At 42.8% G+C, this 9,235-nt stretch overlaps 1 protein-coding gene across 2 annotated transcripts in view; it reads left to right on the top strand.

The window, feature by feature from the left end:
* The first annotated feature begins 2,540 nt into the window (after positions 1-2,540).
* The window catches only part of LOC119169356 (monocarboxylate transporter 12), a 142,877-nt gene continuing 136,182 nt past the window's right edge, over positions 2,541-9,235 (top strand). For both annotated transcript variants that reach the window (XM_075883990.1, XM_075883989.1), the window contains exon 1: positions 2,541-2,670. The gene's annotated coding sequence lies outside the window, so the exon portion shown is untranslated. The remainder of the gene's footprint in view (positions 2,671-9,235) is intronic.

Below are 9,235 nucleotides of genomic sequence, written 5' to 3'. Positions count from 1 at the left end.
TACGTAAGGAAGGGAAATCCACAGCTTGATTCCCGTAAATGTGGTAGTGAACTTGCCGTAGTTTGTCCGAACGTTAGGCAGAAGGCGGTTATCAAGCTCAGAAAACCTAGTAATATTATTCTTTACAAGGCCCTCCACGACAATGCCATCTATATGCACATTACTGCGAAAAAGCTTATACATGACAACTGATAACTTCAGCGAAAAGAGGTAATAAAGAGGATGTATATTTAAATTCTGATAAAGTGACGTTGCATTAGTTAAGAAATGGCTGAAAGTCATTAGTCGAAGTGCTTGATTCTGTAGGCGTTGCAGTTGGTTGAGGTGGGTCAAATATGTGTTACCCCAGGCTGATGTGCAATAAGATAAATGGCTGTGAATATGTGTGTGATAAAGGGAGTGGATTATGTGTGCCAGAAAATATGAAAGAGTTTTGATTATAGCGCGTATTCCAAAGGTTGTCTAGCGAATGAGTGATTGCGCATGAAGATTGAATTTCATATGCCGGTCAATAACTACACCGAGAAACGTTGCACTGTCGGACATGGAAATTAAATTATCATCCAGACGCACACATATAGATTCTGAAAGTACAGTCGGGAAGAAATGAAAAATCATAAAAACAGTTTAATATGGATTAATTCTTAACATGTCCATTCCGCACCAGGAACTTATATTATGTAGATCCAAGTTAATGTGTCGTTTTAGCTCATCGACATTTCTAAAATAAGTAAATATGGTCGTGTTATCTGCATATAAGATACAGTCTGTAGCAGTCAAAACATTAGGTAGATCATTAATAAATAGCAAAAAGAGCAGCGGGCCAAGAATCGAGCCTTGAGGAACACCTTGATTTACTTTCTTAGCTGCTCAAACTTTACCGTCAATCTGAACAACTTGAGTGCAATTGCACAGACAACTAGATATAAATTGAAGTGCAGGGCCAGTTATGCCATACGATTCAAGTATATGTATAAGAATTTTGTGAATAATTGTGTCAAAAACTTTCGTTAAATCTATGAATACGCCACCAACTACCAAGCCTTGGTCAATTGCCCCCTTTATTTTATCGGTGAGGGTTAGAAGCGCAAGCTCAGTGGAATAGCCAGGCCGAAAGCCGTACTGTTTAGATGTCAACAGATTAAACTTTGTCAGGTAGGATATTAATCTTGTATGCATAAGACACTCGATTATTTTGCTGAAAAATGGAAGAGAACAAATGGGCCTATAATTACTAAGAAGTTCGCGATCACCTTTTTTTTTTTTTGAACAGGTGTTATTCTACCAACTTTTGGGGAGTCAGTAATTATTCCTGCTTTAAACATCTTGTTAACGATATCTGCAATGACAGGAGATAGCTCGCTAGAGACTAACTTTATGTGAGATGGATGAACAGAGTCAAGACCAGGTCCCGTGGACTTGAGCGTAGTTATAACACGAAGAACTTCCTCTGCACTCGTAGGTCGCAAGAAGAAAGAATAAGGCTGGTGAGGTGATGTTGGTAATGGGGATTTCTCAGAGATTCACAGGTACTGCTAAAATACTAAGTAATAACTGAGACGTGGGGCTGGCTTCTATCTGCTTGCCGTTCGGCGAGTTACCGTCCAACTTGCTGCTATCGTGTTCATTGCTTCGCCTTTGCGGCAAAGCTGTGACTTAAAAGAACGTTCATTTCATTGTTTGTCGTTTGTGAAACTCCCCAATTCGTTGAAATTTTCTGGGGTAGGGGAGGGGGGCAGGCGGTCCCATTGCACTCCTACGACCCCCTGGCTTCTTGTTCCGAACTTGATAACATGTGCGCCTATTGTGCTTACTTAATAAGGAGACCTGCTGTGATAGCTCTCCCATTTCTCATTTCCCGTGTACCCCTACGCCCTATAATTATTAGCCTACTATTCATCAGCGGTGTTTACGAGCTCGCGCTATATAATATTTATTCTGCGCTCCAATGACCATTCTCCCTTGCGCTGTCCAGCCACGGCCGGCACAACACTCGCGGCGCACTGCCAAGTGTCGTGCGTGACACGCGCGTCGGTCACGTCACCGGAACTCTCCGCTCGGCTGAGCCAACACAAATTACGACCTATTGACAGCCACCGCCCACGCAAAACCTGCACAAAAAGAAACCAACTCTCGCTACGACGCAACATCAAAGAGCAAAGGAGAGAATCGTGCAGCGGAGAGTGAGCAACCGGTTCTGGGTGGCGAGGGCTGCAAGTGGAGAGCTGGGCGGAGAGAAGCAGAGCACGTTGTTAGGAACACGTCGGTGGCATATTGTATCAATCAGACATCTCCCCGCTCGCTTATCAAGTATGCTAAGCGGGGAATGTGAAAACAAGAGATTGGGAAAGACCAAAAGAAAAAAACATGTAACTATGATAAGGCAACGGCCACCCCGCACCCCCTGGGGAACACCTCGGAAGTTTGCTTTCCCTTCACCGGCTAAAGTTTCTCCCCCGAGTCGACTGACTAACCTTAAGCGATGCTTCGGTCACAACCCATTGCTCACGGGGTTTTTCATCGCAGCATGAATGGACTTGCGCAGCTCCGCCGAGAGCTCGGTTTGCCACTTTTAGTGTTCGTTGTGTCACTGCGCGACGCCGGCCACGGCACACGGAGTTGACGCTGAAGCAGCCGGAGAATACGCGAGGCGCGCGTCGCTTCCGGAGCGTGAGTGTTGTTTTCTGCTCGGACCACTGGTGTGTCTGTTTAGCAAGCAGTGAGAGAAAGTGCTTACGGAAACGGTTGATATAGTTTCGCTAGCTGTATGCTTGAGAACGACGGCACGGTGCTGATTGGCCATATATGAAAACGATGGATGTGTTAACATGACAAATCTAAAAGTATAGTGTCAGCGATTTGGCATTGTTTCGTATAATATAGGCATTCGGAGTTCTGAGAGAACAAACATGAGCGTAAACTAGCAAGATTTGAACACTACGAAAAGAAATTACATGAGGATCTGTCGTTTATATAGAATGGCGAACATTAAGCCTTACGCCATTGAACGTCATCGAAGGACATTGATTTTAATAAGGGAAGGTGGTTCCTGAACTGACCGGCCGTATGAGATCTCAAGAAGGTACGAATCTGGCATGTTACAGTGAGTTACATTACAATAGTTCACGATGATGACAACCTGTATCAAATACAGAGTGTCTTCATTCATGTCAAATGATTTTTAAGGATTCGTACATTTTTTCGCTTCAATATTAGAAATATTATGACTGATCATAATGTTTTACTTAGAGTTTGTCGATGTCTAGTTTTGCAGGGGTACTATTGCATTCGTAATTTAGGGATGCACATCGGTCCCTTATTTTGCGTGTCTAAGTATTTTATCGCGAAGCTCATTTGCTCTTTCACAGAGCTTAATTCACATCCTACGTCGTTCATAGGTAACTACAAGCAGTAAATGTTATTCCATTCGGTAACTGCCTGGATGCATGCCACTGGTGTTTTATAAAAACAGGTGAGCACTTTAGTAAGCTAGTGCACACAGATCATCTTCATTATAAAACCTTATCCAAATGAGCAATGCTCGCGAAAATTAACGTCGTTATTGTGTTTCAACGTTCTATTTATTCATTAATTTATGAACACGCCTGTTTCATGGGCTTGAAGTTTTCAGAGTACGGAAGTTTCACCCGTTCACAAAGAAATATATTTGCTAAGGCCTTTGTCATCCAGAATACTATTGGGAAGCCCAAGCTCTACATGTTTTTCGATCGATCAATCAACGATCTCTCAGTGGAATTGAAAGATTATTCTATTACCAAATGATTGTTGACAAGAGTAGTGAGGGCTAACCATTATTTTAACCATTACGGGGAAAAATGCACAGTACCTGAAGTGAAACAAATGACACTCACAATCTGTCATGACGCCTCAATTTGCGAAACGGGCGACGTTTATAAGTAAATTTTATGGCTTGGTTTTTACGCAGAAGTCAAACATAATCAACACTTCAAAATTTAAGGACTTCATGCCGTGCAGCTTGATTGATTGATACTTGAGATTCGCCCCAAAACCACTACAGGAATATGAGAGACGCCGTAGTGGAGGGCTCCAGCAATTTCGACAACCTGGGGTTCTTTAGCCTGCATGCACCCGAATTTGAGCACGCAGGCCTACAGTATTTTCGCCTTTATCTAAAATGCAGTTGCCGCAGCCGAGATCCGGCAACCTGCGATGAGCAGCCGAATGCCTTATCCACTAGACCACAGTGGCGGGGCAGGCCGTGCCGCCGATGTGCGTGTGGTACATGGTTACAATAATTTACAAAATGAACTAGAAACTTCGGCTGTTCACTGCGATAAGCATTGAATATTAGTTGCAACCATGCCTAATAGAATGTTCCGAGTAATGAGGTATAAAGGTACACTTATGAAATAGTGAAATTGGTTTAGAACAATCAATTGTACTCTCAGACGTCTAGTTTAGGTAATTTTATCATCAGACTTACCTTTTTCGAAGAAAAAAACAAGGTCGAATGTTTATTCTGATGTTTCTCGCCGAAATCATCGCACATGACTTTCAAATCAGTTCCAAGACGTATGTTTTATATTTCGGTGATAGTTGCTCGACGAAACTTCCTGAATCTTTGTACTTGCCGATCACGAACCTCGTAGGACGCAGTAATGGTCGTCGATATCTGTGATGTCACCGCGTTTGATGCGAGCAAGTTCAGCTGGCGTCGCAATGGCCACATGTTATTTTCGCGCGTTTTGAACTTTACCAAGCACCTTCTAGAGGCAAGCGAGGTTTATTATCATAACTTGCAAATATGAAAACTAAAGTTTATTTTCAGTGTTTCTTTATTTCTTCCTCTTTCTTTTCTTACACCAATAATTAGGAATGATATGTTAGCGCGAATATATTTCTTTATATGCTCTATCATTTAAAACAGAAATTCTACAAAACATCACACGCAAGATGGCTACATTAGAAAGCACAATATATTCAGTAGCGAATTCATATGTTACATAATAGAGAAAAACGGTTATAGTATTTATTTTCAGGGATTTAGGTAATGGGCGAGCATTTCATGCCTTAAGGCAACTCTCTAGGGAAAATCTGGATGTTCTTCATCAGAATATTTCGCATCAGTTTATCAATGGTCTTTTGCGCAGCCCAGCATAAGGAGTCATAAAAGCGCTTTTTGTGCGACATCTAAAGTTGCAGTATGCACTGATAGAAGGATCTAACACGTTAAGCATCAAAGCACACTGAACATTGTCCTCCCGCGAGATTTACCAACGTGAAAGAACCCCAGGCGGTCGAAATTTCTGGAGCGCTCCACTACGGCGTCCCTCATAATCATATGGTGGTTTTGGGACGTTGAACCCCACATATCAAACAATCAATCTTTTCATCTCTCCCTTTTTTCTGTATTTTTTATCTTTTATTTTTCTCTCATAGTGAAGGGTATCAAACACGACGTTTGTCTGTTCAAGCTCCTTGCATTTCGTTGCGTCCCTCTTTCATCAGCTTTGTGTCAGTAATCAATTAGTTGCATCTCAAAAATATATTGCAGTTTAGTTACCTTTCAAAATTGCTTTTACTTAGTGTAGCCAGTAATGTTTCTGTCATATAAGTTCATGTGCGCAGTAGATGAGCATGTAATATAGGTGACCGTGCTAGCGTGAATACATGACAACACCGCACAGCGAGATGTTTGATATAATTACCACAGCAAGCCTGAACTTGAGGTTTCAAACTGATATGATGCACTGCTACAAATAAAATAAAAAAATGGCAGATCCCACATACCCGTGAATCGACGTAATGCAAAGCATGTGGAGGGAAGGCGACCGTGTTGAAATTTTTTTATTGAGCGACACAGCATGAAATGACGCTAAATATATTTACAAATGTTGCACGCTCAGAATATGTTGAAAAGTTGCAGATGTTTATATAACAAGTTGTGTGTACTTGTGGAACGATGCCAACTGGAACATACGTATTAGCAACAACAGAAGCTGATATGAAGCGCTGACGCTCGCGAGGATGCTGGCCCAGGGCACTGCTACATAAATCAAAATCAGCGCATGGCAACTGACCACAATTCACGTCAACCCGACGTAACGGCTGCATCAAAGGAGTACATATGTAATGATTATAAAACTGGGTAGGCAGCACTGCAACCACAATGGACGTTTCACGAAGACTAGTACCTATTTGAAAAGTAGTTACGAGACGTGGCATAGCTCTGTGGTAAAATGCTTCAGTGCCACGCAGAATGCTTGGGTTTGACTCTAGCTGGGACCCTGACACTTATTATTTGCATTCGTCGGGACGACGCTACCGACGTGGGGCATTTCTTAACACTCGCACGTTAAAATTGCCCACGTGTGTTCTCGTATTTCTTGGGTAGATACTAAGTGTCAATCACCTGTGGCACATACCCGCATACCAGCGGCACATACCCGCCCGTGTGTATCTGCCCCTGTCTGGCGGGAAGTGTTCGATGGCGTCCGTGACGGGATATTTGCATCTTTTATGTAGATTTAGATTCTAAACTCGTGGCTCACCCCCCCCCCCCCCCCCGAGGAATCGGCAAAGAATCGGGTAGCTTACTAAAAAAAACGAATGTATATAAATAAATACTGGCGAAAAGAAAATTAACAGAAATATTGTTTTTTGTAAATTATTTTTGAGGAAAAATGTTGATGAATCAGTTCCTAATGACTGACTAATAAATGATTGATATTAAAGAAGATTTTTCAATAGCCTACATGGGATAACTGAGAATATTTTGGTATTGAGGTTATTAAGTAAATCTTTTAGATTCTACAATGAAATCTTGCACGGCCATGCAAACTTTCCCATTGCTGTGGCCTAGGGTATGGCAACCGAGGAATAGTAAATTTGACGTTGTCAAATCTAAGCCAAGGATCCGTAATGGTATTTCTAGTGATACTTTTCGTAATGTTGAACACTTTCTACAAGAGATGAAAAAGTGCTCCACAGTTTCCTCCTCTCTACAAAAAGGACAAAGTGAAGAGGGAGTCAAGCCTGCTCTAAACAAATAAATATTTATTGAAAAAATACAACAGCGTAATCGAGTGCTTAAAACTTTCAGGCATCGGTCACGACATGAGGAAGTTTTCCAAGGTGTCATTAGATGTCTTGACCAGCGCCTCATAATCGTCAAATCTTCTTACCCTCCCATGCTAATTTTGGATCACGCCAAGTTAAGGGGATGACCACGAGAGCACTCAAACAAAACGGCTAGATAGATAGATAGATAGATAGATAGATAGATAGATAGATAGATAGATAGATAGATAGATAGATAGATAGATAGATAGATAGATAGATAGATAGATAGATAGATAGATAGATAGATAGATAGATAGATAGATAGATAGATAGATAGATAGATAGATAGATAGATAGAACTGGCTCTGCGGTAAAACGCTTCATTGCCACGCAGAATGTTTGGGTTCAATTCCAGCTCACACCCTGACATTCATTGTTTGCATTCGTCGGGTCGACGCTACCGACGTCGGGTATTTCTTGACGCTCGCGCGTTAAAATTGCCCATGTGGTTCTCGTTGTTCTTGGGTAAATACTAAGTGTCAATCGCTTGTGGCATATACCCACAATCCAGCGGCACATACCCGCCCGTGAGTATGTGCCACTGTCTCGCGGGGAGGGTTTGACAACGGACGGGACCACACTGTGACAAGATTCATGTCATGGGCAGCGCGTCATATTTGTCAAACCAGCTTACCCTCCCATGCTAACTTTGGTTCACGCCAAGTTAAGGGGGTGACCTCGAGAGCACCCAAACGTAAGCGGCTAGATAGATGGATAGATAGATAGATAGATAGATAGATAGATAGATAGATAGATAGATAGATAGATAGATAGATAGATAGATAGATAGATAGATAGATATGTGGGGTTTACATATGTATATGAGAGACGCCGTAGTGGAGGGCTCCGGAAATTTCGACCACCTGGGGTTCTTTAACGTGCACCCAAATCTGAGCACACAGGCCTACAATAGATGGATAGATAGATAGATAGATAGATAGATAGATATGTTAAAATTCACCGAAGTTCACCATTAAATGCTTCGCATTTAAAAGCATACCACAACATGTGTTTTGACGCTTCTGACCATTGCGCGATGCTTGTAGCGGGAATTATTCCTGTATCCCGTATCGCAAGCGCTTTAATTTTTGCCTAGATGGGAGCACACTTGGCCATAAATCATGCCGCGCACATGTGCGAGCATTGTGTGCTTCGCTAATGAAATAGATTGGCGTATGTGTGAGCTCTGCTACAAATATTACCTGCGGTATGTTTTCAAGTGTATCAAGCCGTTCAGGCAATTACTTGGCGGTGGAAGCGGAGCGAAAATCGAACCCTAGTTACAATTTACATTTCAGGCATTATGTGGTTCGTTTGCTTTTTTCTCTTCACCATATTTACTTGTGCTTGCAGTTCCGTGTTAATGAGAACGTCAATACAAAACCTTTGAGGAAAAGTGACGATGACTTAGCTAGGAAAATATAGCGCAAAGAAGACGAGGACGCAGGAACGAATTAGGCTGGACAAGTGCTGGATGAGCACTGGACAACGACTACTTCATAAGAGCCTATGTAAGGGAAGATTGGGTGCACATCAGAAGCAAACACAATATCCTTTGTATCGGAGGCGAAAGCAATCAAACGAAAGCCGTTTATTCAGGTAATGCTCGCGCATATAAAAGGGCACCATGGCTGATACGCATGCGCAGTTGCACATGACACGCTCGATACACCTTTATTTCTTTAGGGCAATTTGTACTGCATAGAAATTGAATACACTTGGTGAAAATTATCGTCGTAGTACAGCCGACGCGGCTGATGCGTTGGACGTGCTGATCACCTAGGAGCCAGTGCCGCCGTTGTCGTGCTGGACGTGCCGACTGTCCCCGGTGGCAGCGTATGAGCCGGATTGGCTTAGCACTGTGGCGAAAGCTCATTTTTCTCAGCTGCGTCCTCGTTGTCCGAGTCATTGCTTTCAGTTGTGCCAAGCAGGAAAGGCTCACGTGTCCTGAGCAGACGCTGCCTATTGCGCCGCAGCAGCTGGTTGTCTTCTGTGTCTACTTGGTAGGACCGCAGTGCTAGCTTGCCAATGACCTGGGCCCTTCGGATCCACTGTTTGCCTCTAACCCGGACTCTCTCTCCTTTCTTTAGCGGCGACAAAGTTCTCCGCGCGTCGGGTGAGTTGCGCTTGA

Source organism: Rhipicephalus microplus, unplaced genomic scaffold (assembly GCF_043290135.1).
Source record: "Rhipicephalus microplus isolate Deutch F79 unplaced genomic scaffold, USDA_Rmic scaffold_23, whole genome shotgun sequence".
In the NCBI taxonomy this organism is placed as follows: Eukaryota; Metazoa; Arthropoda; class Arachnida; order Ixodida; family Ixodidae; genus Rhipicephalus; species Rhipicephalus microplus.
This window is presented reverse-complemented; position numbering and strand designations above follow the sequence as displayed.